The sequence below is a fragment of the Dermacentor albipictus genome, unplaced genomic scaffold, assembly GCF_038994185.2.
Source record: "Dermacentor albipictus isolate Rhodes 1998 colony unplaced genomic scaffold, USDA_Dalb.pri_finalv2 scaffold_15, whole genome shotgun sequence".
NCBI classification, from domain to species: domain Eukaryota; kingdom Metazoa; phylum Arthropoda; class Arachnida; order Ixodida; family Ixodidae; genus Dermacentor; species Dermacentor albipictus.
In genome coordinates, this window is record NW_027225569.1 from 1,678,370 (window position 1) to 1,705,622 (window position 27,253).

The 27,253-nt window shown below is 45.4% G+C and overlaps 1 long non-coding RNA gene across 1 annotated transcript; it reads left to right on the forward strand.

The window, feature by feature from the left end:
- Nucleotides 1–9,902: 9,902 nt before the first annotated feature.
- LOC135919066 (uncharacterized) lies at nucleotides 9,903–25,594 on the forward strand. The gene is made up of 3 exons (XR_010569872.2): nucleotides 9,903–9,990; nucleotides 19,647–19,860; nucleotides 25,479–25,594. It is a non-coding gene; the product is annotated as an uncharacterized lncRNA (long non-coding RNA).
- The last annotated feature ends 1,659 nt before the right edge of the window (nucleotides 25,595–27,253 follow it).

Genomic DNA, 27,253 nt, shown 5'->3' on the forward strand with positions numbered 1-27,253 from the left:
GATGAGCATTCCGACTCCCCCTCCCTTTCTTTCCGACTTAGTTCTGTTGCACCCTTCCCATACATAATTCTCAATAACTGGCGGCTCTTCTGAGTCTCTAAGGTGCGTTTCTGTAACCGCATACACCACTATTTGTTCTCTATGTAACTGCTCCTCAATCTCTGCCCACTTTTCCTTTCTTCTGCCGCCCTGCATGTTTATGTAGCCTATTGCATGGCGAGCTCTTGTTCTTGCTTTCCTCCTTTTTCTCTTATCGACGGCGATGCTCTTCTGCTGTTCCCCTAGGGGACCTTCTTTATTACTACCTACTCTGACCTCCCGAGCGCCCGCGGGCCCCCTAAAAAAGCAACAGCGCGACCCCCAAGTCGCCAGCCCACTTCTCGTGCTAGCCTGTAATTGAAGTGGATCCCATCTCGTTTAAAACCACCACAACTTCTCACTTCCCTGTTTACTTCGACAACCTCGAAGCCTTTCTCTCGGCTCATTTTCCATATTGCCTCATTGGCAGCCATTACGGCTCTTTGTACGTGACTGTCACGCACAGGCACCTCCGGTACCGTGCACACCACGATCTGCACCTGAGGGGATAGCTCGCGCAAGTCGTCCACCCCTTTCGCCAAGCGCTGGGCTAGTCCTGGCCCTTTCCTGTTCAGGACGTCATTTAGCCCACCTGCTACTACGACAAGGTTGCGCACGTGGGCATTTTCCGTGAGCTTTTCTTTTGCTCGCTCCATGACAGAACCCAGTGTCTGCCCTGGAAATGTCCCTACCGCCACTCTTTTGTCGCCTTTCACCCTCTCCACAATTGCTTTTGAGCACCCAGCCATGTTTGAGTCGCCAGCGATAATCACCCTTTCACTCTCTCCTACCTCTCCCTGCTTCCCGGCTTCCTGTGGCTGCAGCGTCGCCTCCCGCGGGGCGTGTTGCGCTGCTTCGCTATAACTACGCCGATTCACCGGCGGCGAGCTGACTACCGCTTGCCCTGCCACCCTGGCCCCGACTTCGCATGTAGGGTCTACCTTACTTTCTGTGCTTTTGCACCGGCTTGGTGTCCCGACCCATCATTCTCCGCTGCGCGCGTCTCAAGCGCATCGAGACGCCTATGCAGTTCTGCTCTCCTTTCCTTCTCTTCTCCAAGCTCGGCCACGGTTCTTACTAATTGCGCGGCCTGCACCGCTTCCACCTTGACCAACTCGGCGACTTTCGCCTGCAAAGCTAACCGCCTCTCCCGCTCCTCCTTCAGGTCTGCTTTCAGCTCCTCGAACTTGGCTGTCCAATTTCCTTCCAGTTTTTGGACTGCTTCCCTGACCTTTTCGCACAGCCTGCACGTAAAGCTAGACTCTTCCGCGTCTGCTAAGCTCTGGAAACTGGTCTCGTCGAGGGAGCACCAGCGCAGGCACTCGTCGCACTGCACTTGCTCCGCATCCCCCGCGGCCTTCCCTTTGTTTGGTTTCATCGCTAGGCCTACTTCCTCAGGCTCAACGAGCACGTCCGCCAAATCACTTCGAAGAGCTAGCTGAGATAGTTACATAGGCCTATCAAACAGGTCCCGCCTAGCACCCAGGCCCAACGAGGGAAACCGCCAGACCCAGACAAAGCCGGCACGTTTACCACGCTTACCACGAATTCAAAATTTGCGCCCCCGCTACATGCAAAACAAAACTCTTCAAAAACATCAGCCAACAAGAAGAAAAAAAGACCACCTAGCCACGAACGAAGTCGCTGAAGCCTCGACACAGGAGCGTCCGCACGCCCAATTACTATTTAAATACAAAAAAACAGCTAATAAAAACAGAGGCAAGCTCAAAGCATTGCCAAAAACTTATGATTTCGTCGTCGCCACGGAGCCCCGAAAAGCACGTCCATCCGCCACAAAATCCAAGCTCCAGATACGCTAGCGCCGCCGCGCGGATTTTTTCGGAACCCGGGAGGGGGTGATGGATTTCCCGCCCACGCGGTTTCTGCAGCTGTGTTGGCGCTTTGGTAATATTTGATATGGGGAAAAAAAAACACTCGACGAGCGAAGAGCAACCGCATGTGGAGTGTGCCACAATGCAAAAATCGTGCAATATTGGGAAACGTATTGGGAAAAGCACCACTTTCCAAAAGAAAAAAAAAGACAGGAACTTGTCGGTGATCAAGCTCCGCATCGGGAAGCAAGTGAGCGAAGAACTAGTCATATGTAGCGAAAATTTCAACAAAAACTTCTTTTGGGGCCACCTTGGTGAGTGTACTTGACTGTTGCTCAACGATTTCATTTAATTTTTGTGGCGAGCTCTTACGAAAGCGGCTCAAGAGAAACGCTGTGCCTTCGCAAAAGATCCCGCTGCGGTCCCACGAAGCAAGACTGAGACCATGGTGTAACTGAGACCTAGCGTTGGCCGAAGAAGGCCCTCTACAGATTCCCAAAGTAAATTTAAGTACACAAGTGTCACCGTTTATTAAGTTTTCTGCCTGCACTCGCGCTGTTTCGGCAAATACTCTGCGACGGTGCCTGACGCTGCGTCGCGAGCGTTGCAAACTAGAGAACCTATTCCGCAACTGTTCGTAGTCGTTTTGTGTGAGAACGAAACAGGCGGTCCATGCACAAGGCGTTCGCTGATTTTTAACGCGATAGCGTTAAGGAGCTCGTGTCGCAGAAAAGCCGGTGTCGCCGGCGTCGGTGTCGGCGTCGGTGTCGGCGTTTGCGGCGTTGACCGTGAGCGATAAATCACGGCAGGCGCTTCATATTTTTTTTTTGCTGTATTCAAAGGTGTGTACTGATCGGGGGTCGAGCGCACGTGTTTCTGATTTTGTAGTTTTGTTTGGTCTTAAAGTATCTCTTCTATAACAATGTTGCAAGAAACAAGGGCCAGGACTACGTACCTGAAGCAGCCATTGATGAAGAATGCGCATGCGAGCTTCCCTAGGAGCACGCGAAAACATTAATCGTGCTGTAAAACGGGGCGCGCTGGCACACGTCATAGTGTCACTCATATATTGTAAATCGGCACTACTGAAATGTTTACGTATTACCTGGCATCATTAACAAGCATTCCGTATATAAGGCGGTGCGTCGAGCCATTTATCTCATCGTGAATGCACCCAACGTTTACCTTATGCAGCGGCATAAAGCGCATACTGCGCTTTGTTTACATCTGAGCGCTACCGATTAACTGCTTGGTGTCAAATCGTGTACATCGCGTATAGATTACGAAACGTAAGGATACATAGTGACCTTTACGGCGCCGGTTACACTGCAGACTTGAACATTTATAGTATGCGGCGGGCCTCTCACTGCCTTGTCTGCAGGCAGAGTTACTCGACCTGAACAGCGGCGCTTGTCGTCTTTCGTATTTCACACCATATTATATGGCCAGCGGTAAACGTAGCCTCTCCAGGGTGTCTACCAAGCGGGAAAACCGGGAAAACCGGGAATTCTCAGGGAATTTGAACAGTCTGGAAACACTCGGGAAAAACTCAGGGAATTTGTGCTTCTATCAGGGAAAATTAGCTATAACTTTATAGAAAGGGAACGAAAGTCGTGTTAATGCTGGCGCTAGTAACAGGAATCGCAACGAATCGTCATTGACGCCGTGTGATCGGCACGATGTATTACCAGAGTAGTTAAGGACCGAATTTCTAGACGCTCGATTTTTCGGACTTGTCCGATAATTTGCACGGTTTTGCGGCACCACCACGTACTCCATATAGTCAATGTATATTTCCCTGACTGCAGGTCTGAAATGGCATTAATCAAAGTCGCCACCGCCGCTATTTTGATTCTCTCGCTGCCTCGAACCGGCACTCTCGCAGGCAGATCCGCTGGCAGCCGTAACCACCACCGCGGCAACGTTAGACCTAGCTGCTTCTATGTTCGCTATTAAGCTTCTTGCCGTGCGGTGCCGTGTTTTTCATTGAAAGAATTCGCCGCTATCACCAATGGCACCCGACTCCGCCTTTAATCCTCGCGATTGGCTTTGAAGCTCGCAGAGCACAGCATGTTGCATAATGCCAGTCTCTGAAAGTTAACTTCGCCTTAGTACACCAGTGTTAGGCGGTGAAGCATACCAAGCATGGGAAGGCGGCAATTGCCACGGGACACAGTATGTATTCCTTAATTACACATGCGTGCACCCCGTCTCCTGTCACAGAACAAGCCCTTATATGCCTAATAAGCGTACTGGCAGGCCTTCAAAGCTTTTTCAGACGGGCCTGTGGTAATTTTAGCTCTTAAAGGCAGTTAAAGACATGCATTAATTTTTTTCAGACTGCCCGTTTTTTTTATTTTTTTTGCGGCCCCTTCAGAAGTCCGAAAAATCAAATGCTGACTTTACAACTGACCAAGAGGATGCTTCAGATGATCCATGTGGCGAAAGCGTGGTAGAAGGAGGATGAGAATAGAAAGGACCGACGCACTGAGGAATTAACGGGAAAGGAAGGGTGCCGCCGGCTTTTTGAAGGAGCTTGAGCTAAAAGAACTAAGTGTTGGCTGACGCTGAGACACAGGTGTCCCTCATCCAAACCGAAATAAATTGTTTAAGCAGTGAAGCCCAACACTGAGATGTTGTGTACGGGCTGAGAGTATGTCAGTAGAGTTGAGGTTGACTTCCCAGCTGCTGAGAGAGAACCTTAGTTGTGACAAAGCTCAGAACCTCATACAGATGAGCTTGCTATCAGTTGATAGAAATAGCTGATATTAAAAAATATTTACTTATGTATGCATCTCCTTTTCATTCGTATTTGAAAATGTTCGACTCAATTTGGAATGGGCTTTACCATTTCTTTTGCTGTGCATTTTACTAACCCTATTGGAAATCCCAGCATTGCCCATCATGAATTTTATGCTGGGCATGATAGGAAATGTGCTGGGCATGATGGAAAACATGGTGGTTATGGTGGAATTCATCGTGGGTATAATGGGTGGATGGTGGGTACAGTGGTAGATGGTGGGATGTATTGGTGGGATACATACTGGGTGACTTGTCTCAATGGTGGGCGGGCTGGGTGAATGGTGGGTGTAGTGGGTGGATGGTGGGATGACTACTGGGTGACCTGTGTAAATGGTGGGTGAATGCTGGGCGTGCTGGGAGGATGGTGGGTACATACTGGGTAACTGTGGGAATGGTGGGTGAATGATGGATGTGCTGGGTGAATACTGCATGTACGTACTGGGTGAAATGTAAATGGTGTGCATGCTGGGTGAATGGTGGGTGTACTCGGTGGTTCGTGAAGCACATAGTGAAGAAAAATTTTGCTTTATAGTACGATTTCTACAGCTTGATTGCTATGATATTTCAACCACACTAGAGGCATTTTACTGTCAAGCAGGAACAGGGCACTTATTGAAGAAGGCAAAGAAGACAAAATTAGTCACAATGTGACGTCATGTCCCACTTTGAAAACACAACCTGATGAATATTTAATTAAAAATTGAGAAACCTCTTTAAGAAAATGTAAATTTCTTAGTAAAAAAAAGTATAAAAAAATAATTCCTCAACCGGGATTCGAACTTGGGACCTTAGGATTACGAGCCTAGCATCTTACCACTCCACCACGACTGTGGTAAGAAGCCTAGCAGCTTACCACTGCACCACGATGCTGTTACGTATTAGCGTGCATTTTGGCTATGTCAACAGTAAAAACCGCTGTCTCCGTTTCTGTTTACATTTGTATTTTAAAAGCCAAGATGCGGGTTTCCTCCACGGCGCCAGCTGCCGCATCTCTTGAAGAGCACAAGTGTTGTTACCATCGACAGGTAGTACATCGTGGGGTGATAGAACATCGCTTTTGCTGTACGATATGCATATTGACTAAGAAATTCGGAAATAGACAACGGTGACCGGGGACATAGTTAGGGTTGTTACTGCTTACTTCGACAGTTGTCTCTCGCTCTTTACACTTTTGAGCGCGCACATAATCCGTGTGCTCAACGCAAAATAGCTACATAAACACTCGTGGATGAGTCTTCATTCTGACAGCATACTGGCTTCTCACGGCAACGCTGTACCAGATTAATGAGACTCGAGCGAGACAGGTTTTCACGCAACTTTGTGGAACAACCGAAAACTTCTTTTCCGCTTCGCATAAGCTTGTGCAATAATTCTGGGAAATTAACTAATGTGACAGTGTAACCGCACATATAAGTCCACAGGCTTGTGTGCCACATCTTACCAAATAAAACAAAACGGATACGCAGCCATTCCCGCAGATGGTATGATTTTGATCAGCGGCTGATTTTGAGGAGGCGGGGAGGTGCCGCGTCGTCACGGCACAATTATAACAATTGGCCACGTAGACTTTAATACCGGTGTCGGTGCTATCAGCATTGCCGGCTTGAGAGAAGCACGGTTGAATACTGCGCAAGAGAAAAATACAGTGCACACCACCGATGCGAAACTGACAAACAATTTTAAAGGGCAGCGACGGAAAGCGCTTCTGTTGCGACTTCAGGACTCTTGGCCGTCGCGACCGGATGTTTCTGTTGCGACGTCAGAATTGCTGTCGTAATGTCAGAGTCGCTGTCATGATAGAAAGCTGTTGTTCCGACTTCAGAACTCTTGTCGCGACAGAACGTTTCTGTTGCGACTTCAGAGATCTTGGTCTTCGCGACAGAATGCTTCTGTTGCGACATCAGACATTCTGTCGTAACGTGAGGAATGTCTGTCAACTACGGAAACGTGAGGAACTTCTGTCGTACAACAGAAATTTCTCTAGTTGCGACATGAATTCCTGTTGTCTTTTTCAACTGGTACCTTGTGGATTCTATCGCAGACGCAAGTAAATCACAAAGCTAATGAAGAAACACTGAATAAAACCGTGCATAAGCAGCCGCGTCTATTCGCTGGAATGCACGGTATCACTTGGCTGCGAACATACTGTACACCGCCGCACATTTCTGGCACCCACCACATAGGACACATTCACGCGGCAGAGACATGCGGTTTTTTCCAGGAATTTTCGTGGGCCGCACGATGAATACAGAAGGCATGGACGACAGGAGCGCAATACGCACACATTCACCACACCAACACGAAAGCAATGCGGGTGACACGGGTGTAACCCGCGCCAACCGAGTACTTAATCCTCGTAGATTTGATGCTTTCTGACTGAATAAGTTACAACGCGCACGGAAACATCGCACACTGGACGTGTACCTCCGAGATCATGTCAACAATTTCTAATGCTACAGTAGAGGGTGACGAAAGCAACAAGTCGTTTAAAACGAAGTGACGGCGCAGGTAGCACGGGTCAATGCACGGGCAGTAGCGCAAGGCGTCGTGGGTGGGCATGGATGGGCTTCAAAACAGCCGAAAGTAGGCGGCAAACTTTCCGGAAGGGAGCAAAGACTTGGCTCGCCAGCCTCGACCAGGCACGGCGGACCAGACAAGCCAGTGGAGTTCTGGGCTAGGGGCTCCACCCCCTCGCTTTCCACACAGTTTTTTTTTCTTTTTTACTAAACCTTTTTATACATATTTCTTCAAATTACAGCCCAGAGAAGGCTTCCTAAGAATGGCATATGCGAATCTCGAAGGTCATCTTTTTACTGCCCGCATGCGGCGGAAGCTCCTGGAAATCGAAAATACGTCATAGAATTTCTTTCTGCGCTAAAGTATAGCGGATAATATAAACTGTGCGACGGTTGTTTATGTATTGCAACATTTATATGCAGTTCGGTGCAACAAGGCACAAAGAGAGTGTGTGCTGGTTATTATTTTAGTCATCGCGGAGGCCAACCAAACTCCCAAGTTCACAGGTGGCGCCACCCACTACCCCATTTCAAAGTCGTTGCTCATAGTATTCATCCGCCAGTCTTGTTCCCTTGTTTACATGTGCTGTCGGTCGTGCGAGTAGCTACGATGTGTTTGTTTGATCGTGTTTTTGCGTTTGGTGTAATGAATTGTGACTTAGTTCGCGTGCACAAAAGTGCCAGAAGATAGCTTTTGTCTCGCTGCATACTCGCGGTATGCGTGGTGCGCCAGGCAAACGTGGACCAACGATTTTCATGCCATGGAGTGCGTTCCCTTTGTCCGTGGTGGTTGTGGAGAGTTCGGTGGACGCCGCAAAGAAATGATGCGCATTATTAGCGTTCCGCAGGTTGTCCACTACGCAACTGCACGTATGCGGGAATAACTTTGCAGCTCCGGCAACTTGGAGGGCGCTTTTCGACCGCTTCGTACCATTTAAAAGGTGAGTACAGGCATGCTGTGCTTGCTTCTCGTGTGTGCCTAGAGTGCCTTGCGGGCGCAAGAAATCGAACTCCCACGACGACATTGACTGTGCCGATGCTTGCTGAGCGTCGGTTGACATAATTTGCTTGCGCAAGTTTATTGGCTTAATGCTAAATTTAAAGTCTTGGTGAGCGCTTCCTTCCGATGAGAGGGATTAGGTTCGGCAACAGTCCTCATTTGCGCGAGCTGCCACTTTTCTGCTGAAGTTGGATAATAAAGACTCATCTGCCTCTTTACCTATTCTTACTGCAATGACGTTTCCTCTCTTACTTATGCTTCGAGGTTGTAAATGTCTGTCTAAGCGGTTGTTGGTTTGTGAGCAGTTATTGGGAAAAAGTATAAACACCATGCAAGTGATCTTTCGCGCGACAGCGACCCGATGTAGATGGCTATCACGCTCGCTCGTTCCCTACAAGTCGTACCCCATGCGAGCGGTATTGCGCGCGACAGAGACGCGATGTAGATGGCTGTCGCGCTCGCTCGTTCCCTACAAGTCGTACCCCATGCGAGCGGTATTGCGCGCGACAGAGACGCGATGTAGATGGCTGTCGCGCTCGCTCGTTCCCTACAAGTCGTACCCCATGCGAGCGGTATTGCGCGCGACAGAGACGCGATGTAGATGGCTGTCGCGCTCGCTCGTTCCCTACAAGTCGTACCCCATGCGAGCGGTCTTGCGCGCGACAGAGACGCGATGTAGATGGCTATCACGCTCGCTCGTTCCCTACAAGTCGTACCCCATGCGAGCGGTATTGCGCGCGACAGAGACGCGATGTAGATGGCTGTCGCGCTCGCTCGTTCCCTACAAGTCGTACCCCATGCGAGCGGTCTTGCGCGCGACAGAGACGCGATGTAGATGGCTGTCGCGCTAGCTCGTTCCCTACAAGTCGTACCCTATGCGAGCGACGACATTGAGAGCCGTCTCCCCGGTGTTGCCGGTATGAGGGCAGCAAATACGCGCCAAAAGTGTGCATTATTAGTTTAGTTTGCTGTGTTTTACTCAAAGGAGCAGCGTAAAACATTTCTTTAAAGTCTTGCAGTAGGTTCTTAACCTTGCACGTATGAAAATAGTCGTTTGCTTGTTCCGTGCAACAAGCGGTAGTACTCGACTGATGTAGTACATCCAGTTCCGGCTTCGCGCTATTGTCTGTTCGCTCATAGCACTTCTAGGCGACGAGTGACGAATTCTAGATTTCCAGAACCAGGCGACAAAGAACGAGCGATATCTTCGCGCGACGGCCCGTTTTCTCGCTCAAAGCCGTCGCGCGTCGGCGTTGCGCACAAAATCTCCCTCATAGGGTTCGGGCAAAAAAATTTAAGCAATTGCGGCTTGCTACTACTACAGCTTACGTTTTGAGACAAGGTGTTTTGACATAACTAGAGATGACAAGGGAAAGTTGCTTAACCGATAGAAAAAAATGAATTGTTACGTAAACAAACATTTGTTTGTAATGTGCTGTAGCTGTAGGTCTTAAAACTTTATTGTCATGAAGAGGTCCCTATTATTACAACATTCATCAGTAACTTTGACCTTGTGCTTTGTTCCCACCCTGCAGTGGTGCAAACATTGTTTTTGTGACTTTTTCTGTGCTCCTTGCATGTGTTCACAATGACTTCTTTAAAGTGCCACTGCTATAAGTTAACACAGAACCTATCTTGCAGCGGCAAGGCCGTGACCAACAACAGTGTCCACGTCAGGCAAGGCCGTGACCAACAACGGTGTCCACGTCAGGGAGGAGCTATGGCTGCAGCAGCACTGTGTGTAATCGGATGGTCTGGTCAGGTATGACTGAAGTGTATGTGTTTGCAAAAGTAGGATCTCGGTATCATTCGTCAATAAGTTTATGGACATATTACTCAGCAGTGCTTACTAAATAGGCTAAATATCTGCTCAACTTTATTCAACTTGCTGCTTATTTGTGTTTGTATACATTATGTACACATTACCTTGTTCACTTTAAAGCTAGATCTAACATGTCTTGAGGTATATTTTTTCTTGCATCAATCACTTCGCTGCGCGTTACATTTTATTTTGCTTAGTACACATTATATCTACGTCTTGTTATTTTGTTTTATTGATTTGAAACTTTCCTGTGTTATACCTTTTATATCCACTTTTTTTTTTCGTTTAGGCTACACGCTTGTGCAGTTTCTGCGTACACGTAAGCATTAAAAGTGTAATGGTCCAAATATGTCACAGGTCTAAGTATGCAGCATGCTTACCATTGTTTAACATTGGTATTACAATTATTGTGAGGGTTACTTGCACGAACAAGACTAATTGAAAAAAGTTGCACAAGACAGTGCACTAGACTTGAACTTACAAGCTTTACTCAGAAAACACGCAATGAGGCCCCACCTTATGCTCAAAAATATCTGCAGACAGATGCATAAAGAAATGTGCCACATGGGAGGAAACCAAATGCACAACAAAGCCAATACCGCCCACCACAACAAGCCATTACAAAGCATTCAGCAGGTTCTTCTCAAGGTACAACAAACACTCCTTTATCAGTGAGTTCCAGTGAAGGAGTGCTTACACATTCATCAACAGCCTTTGAAATGCCAAACACCAAATATTTCCTTATCTAACTGCCTGCCAAACCATCTGAACACTTGCTTGTTTTGAAAACACAGGTAGCATTTATGAGCACATCTTCGGCAGTGGTCAGCCAAATGGGCAGTGCCTGCTAGAGCGTTTACAGCGTTCCGGTGCTCCCTAAGCCTCTCATTCAAGAACCTGCCCTTTTGTCCAATACAGCACTTTCTACAGGGAAGTGAAATCCTGTATACCACCCCCACATTGCAGTTAAAAAAGTGGATGACATGCTCCTTAGTGCATGTACCCTGATTCCCGGCGTTGCTTACCAACCTGCACATTCTTGCGAGCTCTAGTGGTGCTGACGAAAACACCTACACTGCACTGGTTTGCCACGTTGTTTAGGTGGTGGGACACCCCATGTACAGATGGCACAGCCACAGGGCGCCCACTGGGACGTGCGTTATTGCACCGAGCAGCTGCCAGATCTGTGTTTACCTCTTTAATGAGGCTCCCACTAATTGACACCAAGGTGTTATCGAGATACCCGGCCCTACATAAATGGCTCGCTTGTTGCTGAGCGCTGCAGGAAACCTGGTGCACAAGATTTAACCAGAACAGCTCTCGGGCAGCTAGGAGTTATGCATCCTTTAACATGGAGTATGCCAAACGGTAGTCGAGCAAGGGCTTCTTTTTCCTAAGAGAGTATATATAATAAAGGAAAGTATGATTTAAAATTATACGAATATCGAATGATTGCAGGCGATCATCTTCTGGCAACTCATGTGTGAACTTGAGTCCTACTGAACACTGTTCGAAAACACCCACAATGTTTTTAACAGCAAAGCCAGCACAACACGAAAGTCATTGGCACTACCACATTGCCCACTGGATGTGCAGTAATGCATGTCCCAGTGGTAGCCGTGCAGCGCTGCCATGCGTACACAGGGTGTCTCATCGCCTAGAAGAAAGGTGGCGAACAAGTTTGGTGTAGGCATTTTTTCAGCACCGCTAACGCTCACAAGAATATGCAAGTTGGTAAACATTGCCGGGCGTCAAGGTACATGCACTAAGGAGCATGTCACCTGCTTTGTTAACTGAAGTGTATTGGTGGTATACTACATTTCACTTCCCTGTGGAAAGTGGTATATTGAATAAACAGGTGCCTGAATGAGTGGCTTGGGGAGTACCGGAACGCTGTAAATGCTCTCACAGGCGCTGGCTACTTGGCTGATCACTGTTAAAGTACCCATAAATGCTCCCCATGTTTTCATAACACACCAGTGCTCAGTCAGTTTGCCAGGCAGTTATATAGGGAAATGTTTGGGGTGTTTTGCATTTCGAAAGCTGCTGATGAATGCATAAGCACTCCATCACTGGTACCAGCTGATAAATAAGTGTTGTGTCTTCAGAAAAATCTGGTGAATGCTTTGTAATGGCTTCTTGTGGATGCTTATCAGCTTCTATGTGCATTTCGTTATCCCCCTATGTGGCACATTCGTTTATGCATCTCTCTCCACATTAACTGAGCATGCGGTGGCCTGTTTGCGTGTTTCTTCTGAATAAAGCTTGTCAGTTGAAGTCTACCGCTTTGGCTATTCCGACCTTTATTCCATACACCTTGTTTGTGCTAGTAACTATGTCACAGGAGCTGTGTCAACGCCAACTAGCCCAACCTTCTCCATTAATTTCACAATTATTTCTCAAGTTCCCAGAACAATGGACACGAGCTTGAATTTCTTTAAATGGTACATGAAGGCCAGTATTCACTGTGCTATAAGTACTACAGCAGTGAGGAGTTTTCTAGTAAGCTTGCTTTCTTTCTCTACATTTTTTTATATTCTTCTTAAGCTATACCCATTCATGCAAGTAGGCATTGTGGCAGAGTCTGTGTCCAGTTGCATCGTTTTCGACTTTGTCTACACTGCATAGACCACATAGTTGGTACATAGCAGTGGCGTAGCCAGAAATTTTGTTCGGGGGGGGCTACGCCACTGGCCCGACATATATATATATATATATATATATATATATATATATATATATATATATATATATATATATATATATATATATATATATGAGGAGGTTTGTTGCATTTAAAAGAACAAGTTTAATTCTAGTGACTACTGGTTTCGAATTGTTCATTTCGGTGGTCAATTGTTTATTAAAAATTGGCCAAAATTGAAAATTTTCAGAAAACGAGACTATCAATTTTAAAACTCCGTGACTCAACAATGAAAAATTATATCACAATTCTGTGAATTGCATCTAATAGTACATCTACAGCGGACAAAATAGATATGCTACACATGAATCTAAAAAAAAATTAGTATTGCGGAAATACGGCTTTTGCAGAACCCTTGTACACAACGTAACCAATTCACGTAAGATACAAATTGACACAGCAAACTTGTCCGCTTTGACTGTTATAATAAACGCCGTTTACAGACCCACAATATCTGTTGTTCATGCATAGTTATTAGTTTGTAAACGTCGTGCTTCTATTTTTTCAAACTTTCGGATTTTTCAAAATATTTTAAACAAAATTCAGGCCCTAAATCAAAGTTCTGTTCCCAACAGACACTAGGAGTTCACTTTCTCTCTCCAATGCAACCAATTTCAATAAAAGCGATTAGCAGGATTATCTCAGAAAAGCGTTTCTGCGTTTTACAAGTATTTGAATAGGCCGCGTCGGATTCGGCCCGAGCTAAAGCTTCCTCTTAAACAATTTATCGAGGGATCAAATACATGAATAAAAACTGCATTGTCATTGCCAAAGATGCTGCAAACGAATTCTTGAAAGCTAAGCACTGCAAATACAAGTAAAATATGTATTTTTTCATAAAATATTATACTCGTATGTGCCAAAAATTGTTGCCAACATAACTGACGGCAATGCTTCTATGTTTTTTGTCTATTTATTAAGTAAAGAAAATATTACACGGACTTTAGAACTATATCAGTTTGAAACCAGGAAAGCAGTGCATGCCGCTGATATGAAAAATTAAAAGGCAATGAACTGAACAAGTTGAGGACAAATATGTTAATGAAAGTTTGTCATTCAAGAACCGTGCTTACATTCTTGTATATGGTTTTGGCCCGGTCTTGGAATGTCTTTGCAACGTCCTTTGAACCATTTGCTCCAATGCTTCACAGTGGTCAATGAAATGAAGTGTTCAACGTACACGGCAGTCATATAGTGATTAATTTCTGTTTCGGGAACACCTTCAGCTGTCAAAAACTTCGCGACACCGAGCTGTTCAACTTTAGAAGTGTCCATTATGTGACGCAACCATATTCAACCCAGTGTATGAGAGCATTAAAGAACATTTATCTTCACACCTGCGTGTCAATTTTGTAAATGAGACATGCCGTTCTCCTACGCGCATGCCTCGCAGATAATGAACCGAGCCATTATTGCGCGGTTAGGGTAGGCTCACTTTCATTTGACTCGCCCTCGTACATTAGAAATGCAAAGATACAATGGGATATACAAATGCGAAAATACGGCTTGATAAAGGACAAGAAAGTGTCACTGGAAACAAAGTTCACTGCATGTATACACAAAACCTCGCAACAAGATATTTAAGTATACGTATAAGTCTCCAATGAGTCTATGTATGTAAGAAGAAGTAACTGTATATAATGCGTCAAACAAGGCAAATAAACATGTTGCACAATCATAGATTCACAGAATCCTAGATTCCGCCCCCATTCCATCCACTCCCCCCGATGTATTGCGCGCGACGGAAGGCGGCGCGCTTGCTCCCCGCTTTTCTCCTTTGCGCACACAAGACTGAGCCACCATCGTCGGCTCACCCATTCCACCTCCCCTCCTACGCTTTCACTCGCACATACTGCATGCAGCGCGTGTTCACGATTTTATCACCCTTGAACTTTATACGAAACATGAGGGCGATGGCAGGAATGCGCCTGGAGTGTCCATATAATTGCTTTCGCAATAATATAATAAACGTATCCGGCAACTGAAGCGTCCCGTTGCCCATTACTTTCCGCAAAAGAAGTATCAAAATCGAACTTTCACCATGCGACAATTCGCTGCACCGCAACAATGTATTTTTTTTCTTTGAGGCGGAGGCACCGAAATGAAAAAAAAAAACGCATAGGAAAGTATGTTGGCCAGAATCGAATGCCTACTTCGGGCACCTAATGGGGCTACGGAAGGAATACCGAAGAAAACGTGAGACACTTGGTCCACTGAGAACCATATGCATACTGCTCAGTATCCTAGAGCGGCGAAACAAGACTTTCCGGAAAGGTTCCGCTCAAGGAATGCGGTGCAATCCTTCGAGTCCCCACAGTGATGGCGGTGAGCGACGATTGTTTTTTTTTTCTGGTCTGCTAGCCAGAAAGCGTCCAAAACTCTGTCAGGTGAAAATCCACTCGGCCAGAGCAAACCGAACGCGCACCGAAGTGCACCTCATGGTGGTCGGGGCCATACGAAAAAAAAAACGTACGCGCTCTGGCTGGCTCTGGCAGCCCGCGGGTAGGGTAGCGAGAACAAAAAAAAAATTGAAGAGGCTCAGTGTGTCTTCGCGAATAAAAGCCATAGTAGAAAAAATAAATAAGAACGTAGTTACTTTGGCTGGCTTTAGTGTCTAGACATGGATGTTCTGGCGAAGGTTAAAAAAAATGTTGATATTTTTTTATGTGACATGACGGCACAAATGAACCATCCCAATGCTTCGTCTCATTGGACCTCGCTGCCTGCTTTGTCAACTCGTCTGCTAGTGTGTTGATTTGGCTTGTCTCGTTGTATGTCCCGATGTAAGACTTTAGAAAAGTCAATAGACCTTTGGCGTCAAATGTTTATAACAACATTAAACCCACAAAGTTCCGCAATTGAAAATCTAAAGCACAACTTTGGAAATGTCAATGCACCTTTCACATCAAGAGCTTATGAGATTTATACCGATAAAGTTTCGCACTTGATATCCATGCGCTCCATAGATTCCGTGGCCTCAGTGAGATGCCGCGGCGAGCCCGCTCACCGTCAAAGCGCCCTTGAAACTTTGTGCTCGGATGGGACTGCTTGGCGTTATGTGACTCCCGGTGTATGGGCGTTGCCACGAAATCCAGCCCAAGTTTGCAATCTTCGCGGTTAAATGTCTTTTCGAGCGTCAAAAAGACATTCTAGACAAAATCCAGAGTGATTTCCGGCGCCGGGGGTCGCTTTGGTCGGCGGTGCATGGACAGCACGAAAAAAATTTCGGGGGGGCTGAAGCCCCATAAGCCCCCCCCCTGGCTACGCCCCTGGTACATAGTTCAGTCTATTGATGCACTATCATTAAATAAGCATGCAGTTTTGCACATGCAAGATTGCCTGCTCGCTATTGCTAAAGCATTTGCTGGTTATTGCTATGTTGCTCATCAAGTGAACTTGATTTCAACAGCACCACACAGAACATCTGCTTGGCAGTGGTGTAAATTTAATAGTGATTATCAGCCAACAAGCTCTAAGTCTACAGTTGTCCAGAAATAATTCTATTAGTTTGGGTCTCTCCACATATTTGGTTAGCACAGTGGGCTGTTTTCTATTTATTCTGCTTGGTGCTGTTCAGGTGAGAATATTTTCAAATAGCAAGTACAAAGTGTAATGCTGTCAAACGCCTTTGATTACTGGGCAGATGAATTGAAAGCATTGTACGTAATCCAAAAAGTATTTTTCACAAAATACTAGTGTCATGAACAAGCATCATATGCACTGCAACTCATGGTTTTATGTTGGTATGCACGTATTTCAAGTTAAGGGTGCTTGTGCATGTATTTTCCACATATTAGCTAATGCTTTAGCTATATGAAACTGCCTATGTTCTGGCTGCTGAAGTCAAACTTGTGGTTGATGAACCTGCTTGTTTTTGCTGTGCACTTACATTTCTGTTGTTTCTTAAGGGTTGTAGCCATGTGACAACTGATGTATTGCAGCAATGTCAAAGGTAGCTTCCACCCATTATTGCTACAGTGTGCCAACAGACACCTGTCGCCGTATTTGTGCATTTTCTGAGAACCAGCCGTATCCTCTAGGTGAAATTTGTAGTGTCGTTTTGAGTTTGCGAGTGAGTTCATATAACTCTTGAGGACAAAATTTACACAGTGAAGGAAGGGAGACCAAACAACATGACCAGTGATGACTGAATTTGATAGAAGGAATAAAATTAACACTGAATGTGTGCTTATATTGTGCACAAGTTCCTTCAGAAGGAAAATGTGAGTTGTAATACAAAGGTGAAAAATCACAATAAACAGTATTTGCGTACAAAAAGGTGAATAGTCAGACTAATTTCTATCCCTTGTCGTCTAGAAAGGACGCCTTTTTTCGTGCATTCATAATGGGGCCTTGCTCACACGTCTTGTGGTATGCCTCTGATTTCTCTTGTCAATTTTTCACTGTGGGTGGAAATAGATAAACCAATTTAATCTGGCCTCAAGCCCTATCGCGGCAATGCACGGCCAAGTCAGACGAGCATGCCGGTCTTCTCAGTAAAATGTGGTGATTTCTTTGGTACATATTTAGTTCCTAACATTAGAATGCAGTACAGTGCCCCTAACACGCACTAGACATATTTCGTGGTATGTTTAACCAAGCGTACCTCGCTTGCCTGCTCGCTTTTCTCAGTTCACTTGTGGATTGTGCTGCATACCTGCCTACTTTATTTTTTCGCTCGAAATATGTGTGCATAGCATTCCACAAGCGCATTGAGAAAGGCGTCCAGACAAGGGAGATTTGTATAAATTACCACTAAATGTCTTGTGTCCGTCATTAGTAGTGTAGTCTATGCCTCTGTTCATGTGTATGTTTGGTCAAATGTACAGGGTCGTCAACTCTTGGCACGAACACGACTCAGCGTGACCACGCCCCGCGGAGTGCCAGCGTGCATGGCGCAGGGGGGATGTGGAGCTTCGTGTCATCTGCTAAAGTGCGGGAGCATGCCATGCTTTAGCGGATGACACACGACATGAAGTACCACCTCTAAGCCCCTGTGCGCCTGCGCCGCTTAGCTCCGTTGCACAGCCATGCCATGCGCGCTGGCAATCTGCGGAGTTCGGCCACTCTGCACCATCTTCGTACTAAGAATGGACGGTCTTATACATGGGGCAGACTGGCCGGTGTATAAGCATGTGCCCAGGAGAGCACCATTATTCACTCAAGGGACAAGCATGCTCATCCCACTTGACAATGCATTGACACAACTGGTGATGTATGCCAGATTTAGATTGTTCATCTCTTTTGTTTACTTAAGGCAACCGATTGATCAACAATATCACTGAGGCATACCATTTAAAAAAGAGGGACATCTGTCAGCCAGTGCTCATTATGATTGCATTACAAAGAGGAATACTCTCTAAATGACACAGAATAGTGATCACTCTGTGCTTATTTGTTCTATTTTTATGCAAGTACTATTTATCATGATTTTATGCATTTGTATTGCAACTTGTGCCCTTTGTTTTAAATGATCGCTTGTGCAGTGCAAGGGCACACGCAGTATAAATATTATCTTTAATTTTTGCATCAAAATTAATGTTGAATTGGTAGTTGCATCAAAATTAATGTTGAATTGGTAGTTTTCGTGTCTTGTTGTCTTCTTTCTGTCCCTTGTGTCACTCAAAAGGTAAACAACGTACACCAACTTTCTTAATTACTTGCCCGTCAGTGTTGATAAACATGAAATGTTGTTTTCAGCCAGAATATTCTTACCATTTCTCATTTCCGGTCAGCATAGTGCTAATCCTTTGGCTTTTCATAAAGCGTGCTAATATGTACTTCTGATTAATGCAAAACTTAGTTCTAGTTGGTGGTAGCTGAACTTGGATATCATGACAAGTGCAAGGGCACACACACACACAAAGAGACAGTCTGAACAGGCGCTAGACATCAACTGAAGGGCTTAATGACAAAAAGCAGCAACGCACATATTGCGCAAAAACCTACAAAAAGATGTAGAAGGTGCAATTGTCCCTAAAGAGAATTCCGCTGCCGCTGTACTAGCGCTGTACTGTTACAACAAACATTTCAAACCTGGTCGCAGTAAAAGGAGCGTGCACACAGAGTTCTGAAGTTTGAAGTTGTGACGGGACTTGGCGCATTCATCGCTGCAGTTTAGTCATGACGAAAATATAACTGCTGAGATCAGCGAGTGGTGCGAGTGGTTTTCAGAGCCCACAAAAGAATTCACTTGTTTTCAACCATGCAAGGGTAATCATACTTTCAAGGCATGTCTCCAGTGTTCTTTAGAACAAGGCCATGTAGTGTGTGATGGTGGTGGATTTTGGAGACTGCCGCGCGTAGGTCTCTAGGTAACATGTGCTGCACTGTTCTCCGTGTGACACTGCAATCTTGGAGGCCTTGACGTCACTCGTTCTTGCACTGTTCTCTGCATGGTGGTGCGCCTATTTGAATCAATTGTTTCGCTTTCTCTGTTAATTTCATTATTGCAAGGTTATACTGTACGAGATATGAGTGTTTGCTGCCCTTAAAATGGAAAAATTTTATTAGTTTATACCTTTACACAAAAATGAATTTCTTGGTGAGGTTGGGTTTAACCCCAGTTTCTTTTAGAACTTGTTCGAGGGGCAGAAATTGGAAAATTTTTCCAATTTCTAGGACGAATTTTTCTTCAACTATGAGGCTTTTCTTTCGAGGAACCCGTATGGGTTTCCTTTGTAGCAATTGCTACAAACAGGTGGATGTCTCATTTTCCCTTTTTTCAGTACTTCTCTCCACCTTGCGGGTTTCCGCAGAACTACTACGTCGAAATTATAGAGTTGCATCAGAAATTGACGGACCTAATTAACCTATATCATATTGTTTTATACAAGTGCGTTTTAGTGTTAAGAATACTGCTCAGGAAAAAAACACTTCATATCTATTGCAGGTACAGATTGGTGTGGGATTTGTGATGCCACTCAACAAGTGGCATTACATATTCAAGTCTGCTTCCGACGGAAAGTGCCCATTAGAGGTGGCATGGCACCTGTGGACACCAGTGCAAGCAGGTGAAAGCAGCCTGACTGGACAGGCCTGCCGACCAATGTGCCGCGCATCTCGGAAGCTTCCGGCAACACCGGAGAAAGTGGCTGCTTTGAAAAGTAAGTCAACAGTCACCTCATTTAAGAAACATAACTGCATATCTGCAAGTTATCTGAATGAGTTAGCATTACATGATGTATATAGAGCGACAAGAAATGCCAAAGCAAGAATGAAGCAAGTGCCTGTATATTATATCTTTTTCTTCTGCTGTATATGCACTGTGTCTCGACACACAATTTAAATGTCTCTGTGCGTATGAAAAGCAGCACAAGATAATTTCGGGATATGGGTTTCCTGCAAAAACCGCCCACAAAGCTTCCCCCATAATCAGTTTCAATTAAAAACAATCAAGTCGGGTGGCTACACGAGCGGTTAATTTTGACAGGACCTTAACAGCTTGCATTCACCTGCTGCTCATTGTCTTAACAGAAGTGAACATTTAAGCACCTCATTGTCTTTGAAATTTCTAATGTAGACTTGGCATGCGTTATTGTAGCTTTTCACGCTTCAGCTTTCATTTCACTTTTTTGAAATAATGCTTCTCAAGAAAATTGGGTTCCGAAACAGCTTGGCAAATTGTATGGTCTAAAAGAAGCTTTTTAAACCACTGCCTTCTTAAGTGTTGACTGTGGTCACATGATGTGCTGCTTTACAATCTGCAGCGTTCACAGCCATGCCATTTCAAAACACTATTCTCATTATTGGGATGTAAAGTTATAAACAGGGATAAAGTGCCTCAGAAAGGGTAGCCAACGTTTCGTTAGGAAGACCTATCTTATCAAAGGCTGCCTCGTCTGCCTCGGCATGTTAGTTTTAAAGTGTTAGTGGAGTGACGTCACATGCAGTTGTCGGGAGTGGCTGGTTGTAAAGGGAGAGACTTGAAGGAGAATGAGCGCAGTCACTTGATGTCTGTAAGCATGATTCCTAAGACGTAGGAACAATAGTGGGAGTGGGAAGGCGGGGAGAAAAGGAGAAAAAAAGAGACACCAAGAGTGAAAGAAAGAACAAGAAAAGAAAAAGAAGGGCAAAGGAAGGTGTTGGGGAAGCAAGCGGTTAGGGAGAATTCAGGGGTGTCTTTGGCAGCATGTTCTTGTGGCTTTAAAGGAGCCGGTGAGGCGGTCAGTGCTCGAGTAACAAAAACAACCCGAAAAGACATTAGTTGAAATAATGACTTGAGTAGCATAGCAGCAATGCGTCGGATAATTTAGAAGGAGTTAAGATGGCAGCAAGGAGTCCGGAATGCAGTGCATAGGGCAGCTGGAAGGCAGCGGTATGGTCTTTCTAGGGACGTTAGTCCCAGTAGCTCAACGTACGTGTCGTCAAAGCGGTACACAGAAGTGGCGATACCCTGTGTGGCTGAGGCACCGAAGAAGGTATCCTGGCGCCTGGGACTTTGGAGTGTGTTGGTGAGGGTGTTTCGAAAAAATATAATAAAGAACAGACAAATATGGGGTTGAACTGAAACTGGAATAACAAATAAGAGGGTGGCATGAGCAAAAGTGGGCGGAAGCAGATGTACATGGGAAGACATATTTATGCGAACATATTTATGGGGATTCTACAGACTTCCTATTGCGCTGCACTGACAGGCCCCACACATACCTACGATACATAGACGACATATTCATAATATGGTGACATGGTCAAGACAGCGTAGATAAATATGTAGGATTTCTAAATTATTTTCACCCAACAATAAAATTCACATCAAAATCTTCAATGGAGCGCATAAACATTCTGGACACAACAATATACATTGACACTGGGACACTAATGACAATGCTGTATGGAAACCTTTGACAAACAACAGTACCTAGAATATACAAGCCACCATCAAGCCACATCGCAAAGAAGGCATCTTTAAAGGCCAAGCACATGGCTACGTCACATGTGTGTTGAAAACCAAGACTACATAGATAGACTTGATCACCTTAAAGAAACCCTATCAAACGGGAACCACCCAAAGAGTCCCCTTCAGAAAGCCTGCACCAATGCAACCAAGCCTGACTGAGCCGAGGTGCTCAAGCCCCACCCTAGGATCACAAAGAACTGCGCCTCTTCTTACTACTAAATTCTCAAACACACTGCCAAACATGAACAACATCCTCAATAAATACTACCCAATTCTCGCCAGCAACCAGAAACAAGATTTTTCCCGCCCTGCCCAGAGTAGTCTTGAGATGCAACACTATAATATTAAGGATATTCTTGTACGTGCCAAACTAAAATCAACAACGAAGTTGGGAACCAGTCCCTGTGGCTGCCCGGGTGCTCTACATGCAAACACATTTAATCTACTACTACAGTAATAAGTAAAGCATCAAATTACTCAAACAAGGTAATTTCGAGTTTCATCTGCACATCAAGCAATGTAGTCTACTGTCTAGAATGTGCCACTTGTAGCAAATAATACATAGGTGAGACAGGACAAAAAATGCATAAAAGACTGAACGGTCATTGCGCAGATACAAAACAATTTACCTAAAGCAGTAGCCAGCCACTTCAATGAACATGTCATATGTGACAAAGCAAGGCTCTATAGACTACAAATTTCCGCTCACCTCGCTAGAGGAAATATATGGAATCATACCTCATACACAAGTTTAAATGCCTACATCCAATGGAAATCAATTTAACACATAGCAACTTAGAATCTTTAAAAACTTTAAAGCTGTAACTTAAATCGGAAAGCCTCATGTCATCAACCAAGCCACAAAACACATTGTGCCACCACCTAAACTTAATTCTTAACCTCACCTATTCCACCGTTTCTAATGTTTACCTGCTTACTACTCAATTTATTATATTTCATGTTTTAATGTTTATATCAACTGTATGACCCCTTTTCTCATGTACACCTGCCTCCGCCCGCTCTTGCTCATGTAACCCTCCTATTTGTTATTCCACTTTCAGTTCCCCCCTTTTGTCTGTTTTCTATCATATTTTTTTAACACCCTCACCACCACAATCCAAAATCCCAGATGCCAGGATACCTTTTTCTGCGCATCAGTCACACAGGGTATCACCAGCTCTATATACCACTGTGAGGACACCTGCGTTGAGCTACTGAGGCTGACATCCCTAAAACACCATGCTTCTTCCTGCCAGCTACCACATGCATTGCATCCCAGACTCCTTCTCGCCATCTTAATTTCTTCAACATTACCCGACGCGTTGCTGCTACGCTACTCAAGTCATTCTTTCAGCTGATGTCTTTTGGGGTGTTTTTTGTTACTCGCACACTGACCGCCTGAACAGTTCTAAAACGGCAGAAACATGCCGCCAATGACACTCCTGAATGCTCCCTAACCCCTCACTTCCTTAACACGCTCCCATGCCCGTCTTTTTCTTGTCTCTTTTTTTGCCTCTTGGCATGTCTTTTTTTTCTCCTTTTCTTTCGTTTCTTTTCTCGCCGCCTTCCTATCCTCACGGTCTTGTGCCCTCGTCTTAGGAACCATGCTTACAGACGTCAGACGACAGCGCACATTCTCTTTAATGTCTCTCCCTTTACAACCAGCTGCCACTGACAACAACTGCACGTGACGTCACCCTACTAGTCCTTTAAAACTAACATGCCAAGGCTGACCAGGCCACTTTTGACGAAGATAGCTCCTATCGAAACGTTGGCCAGCCTTTCTGAGGCACCTCATCCGTGTTTATAACCTTCATACCACAGTGTGCTATTCCATCTGTCAGCCGCTTTCTTGATGTTAGATGTTCTGATTATTGAAGTTTGTAAGACATGGCCTATCAGCACTTTCGGCATACTTTCAGTGATCTCATTTTATTTAAGCATAAGAATGAGGAAAGAACTGCTACACAAAGAAAGCACCTCGTACATTATTCGCATGTACGCTCTGATCTGCACAGCTGATCTTGTTCCATGCAAAGCATCCTAAAATTTGCATGCCTCTCTTCGGTGCCAAGAAAAGCAAGGTGCTGGGCATCATGCGGAATTCCAGCGATTTCCGCCAGCCTGGATTAGAAAGGACTGTATAGTGTGGCTGTAACTGGCATTCTTCTGCCAAGATTCAATTGTTTTATGGATCAAAGTACCAGGTACTCTTGTAGTCGCATCAACACTCTGCCGAAGGTTTCATTTCCTACAGAAATATGCTTTTTTTTAAACAGACGAGCATGAAAGATTGCTCTGTATTACGTTAAGATGCTTCTTTAGGCTTTTTTACATTGAAAATGTAGGTTAGCTTAGCAAAGTAGCAATATGGAGATTGAAAAGTACAAAAAAATGGCAGATCCCATGCCCTGTGAGAATCGATGTACACGAAGCACACATTGTTTGCATTGATTGACAATAATTAACGGTGATGTTAGTAGCAAGTTTGTAATTTTTTTAGCGTTTAGTCCAATACGAAAGTGGCGAGTTGATGTTAAGCTTTACCTTGCATGCACCACTTCTGTTTGTCTGCATAGTCCGCAGAACACACAGAGAGATGTGTTTGATTGAGGTGTTGTTGCGAGTCATTGTTCATAATCTGAGAGGGAATTGAGCGTTGTCATTGCCTCACATGGCGCAGCGCATCATGGCAGAAATATTAAACTTTAATTGAATTATGAGGCTGTGCATACTTCAATTAGGTATTGTAATTGTATGTATACATAAGTTCGCGGTCTGCACTACATTTCACTACATAGCGAAGACGCTCCTGTTCTGTGTGACACTTCTTTCAAGTGTGGGTGTCCTCGACGCCGAGTGCACGCCTTGCTGGCGCGTGTTAATGAGCTCCTTCTACATACATGGCCAACACACTGTTGAGATTCCAGCTCAAAGCGCTCTCTTCAGACTAAGGACGATTCTAATGTTTACACTATCACAGCCCAGCATCTGCATTTTTCTCGCATAGAAATTAAAACCAGCACAGTACGTGCAATACACCCTAACGGTGAAATGCTGGGGCAGCAGTGCCGGTCAGGATGTGCAGAGGTGAGCGCCATCTGGTAATGTTGCAAGAAATCCAACGGCATGCATGACAAGACTATAGCAGCTGCAGCGCCCGTAATGTTGGGAGAAGAGGCAAAAAAAGCTTCACTTTAAAACATTAGTTGCATTAATTTGCAGCTAAATAAAGCTTGCAAGCCAGCCATTATACAGCTTTTACATGAAATCTTTTATGCCTATATGGGAAATGCTAAAGTTACGACTTCCTCACCAACTGCATGAGCAACAAGTAAAGCTAACAAATGATAGAATGGACAAACCAGACAGCTTGCACCTTGCAGCTCTCCTGCATGCGTTAGAGACAGTGTAGCCAAATTGTGGTTCTCCGAATTTGACAGGAATTTGGGTGGTCGAAGAGCAGACAAATTATGCAAAATCAGAAGCCAAATATCCACCCCATGAGGCTTTGAGTACAGCTCCCATGTGTCTAAATTTTGCAGTTAAGCCAACCTCCAGATGAGAAGAGGCATGGCTTTGGCAAAAAACATACAAAAATTCCATGTAAATCTGCAAAACAATGTGATGCATGTGTATGCATTCTCACTGCAAATAAACCTGTGCCTGCTTGCGCCCTGGGTAGCATGTTTGTGTGTGACATTTGCTGCATTTTGTTATCCGAAACTTTTTTTAAGTGATAAGAGCATATTTTCTTCATTCACTTATTGCTGGAAATCATTGGAAAAACAATTTACTTATATATTTATTGCACTCTCCTTTTAGACTGCCTGGAGAAATACATAAGTGACCATCCAATGATGCCACCTACACCACATCCGGACAACCACCTTGCTTCCCTGCGAAAGCGCCTTTGGAGCTTTCTTTTACACAAGCAGGACGCCAGGGCAAGCGAGTGGAAAAGTAAATAAAGTACAAGTCCACTGATGCTTTTTCAATAAAGTGTGATGATATGCTACGTGGTATGGTGCTTTACAGATTGATTCGTTATGGCATGAAAATAGCCGCATCTTGGCAACATGTATATACAGACTGTACACTACATAAGACTCAACATCACATATAAAGATAGCCCGTTATGAGCTTCCGTATAGCAATGGCTGCTCCTTCAATTCATCACACAACTTGCCTTTGACGTGCTGCGCCCACGATGATATCCAACCAAGTGCCCACCGTGCCACCCATCACCCACCGTGCCCAGCAACCAGCATGCTGCCCAGCACCCACCGTGCCACCCGTCACCCGGCATGCCACCCATCACCATAATCCACCATGATGATGGATGATGGATTCCACTATGCCCAGCATCGGGCAAATTTTAACGCGATAGCGTTAAGGAGCTCGTGTCGCAGAAAAGCCGGTGTCGTCGGCGTCGGGCGTCGGCGGCGTTGACCGTGAGCGATAAATCACGGCAGGCGCTTCATAAATAAAAAGCAACTTCCATGATTGGCCCGGTGGGAATCGAACCCAGGTCTCCGGAGTGTGAGACGGAGACGCTACCACTCAGCCACGAGTTCGATGCTTCCAAGCGGTGCAAACGCGCCTCTAGTGAATGCGGTGTTGCCTTCGAAACGAGCCGTGGAAAGTTATACTGCAGTGTATATCGGTAATTATGAACATGTAACGTACAGAATTCACAATTACACGAGTTGCGAAGTGCGTTTCCGCTGCATTTCTTCTGCGCTTTCCGCACACGCAGAGCCATCTTGCGGCAAACACAGAAGACCCCCTCCTCTCAATGTACGGCGCTGTCCCGACAGGAGGCGCGCCGCGCGCGCATTGGGACCGCTGCCAGGCGCGTCGCGGGACTCCCTCTCCCCTGACGACGCTTCGCCGTGCTCCCGGTTTAGATTACTATCTATCTCTCTGCCCGTGCCGATCACGACGTTCGGCTGGCGTAGATCGCTTCCCCTCCGAGACACCGAGTTCTTTGGTTCGTTTCTTTCGCTCAGGCGCACGTTTCGTTGCCGCGGCGAACGCTGCGTTGCTCGACGCTCACCGCGTGATAGGTGGGCGCTAAGTCCGATGCGGGGCGCATCGTAAGTGATCGCTGTGCCGTAGCGCATTGTCTCACACCCCTTGGCGGGTCGACGGGAACGCTGTCGCGTCCCACTCTTGAAGGCGAAGCTTAAGCGTCCTCCAATTTTTTTCAATAGGGAACACCTTCCTTTTGTTTTCTTTTTAAATAAAATATATATTACTCCTTTCTATTCAAACTGGATTAAGTCATTTTTTTGTTTCGGCATGCTTACTAGAGAGTGACAGCATCGGGCCACGTGGTGTCAGCCTGTCTTGACATAGGACAAAGTTCTGGCTCATTCAGGGAATTTTGCAAAGGTGCTCAGGGAAAACCTGGAAAACTCAGGGAATTAGGAAATGTCAACTTGGTAGACACCCTGGCCTCTCCCTCTACAACACATCTCTGCGTTTCCTTTGCAATGTTAAGGATCGCGCTTAGAGATACCAGAGGCCCGTAAGCCGCCTGCTTCTGCAGATGCGCACGCTTTCGTATCGCCTCCATCACCTCTATCCCCGCCATA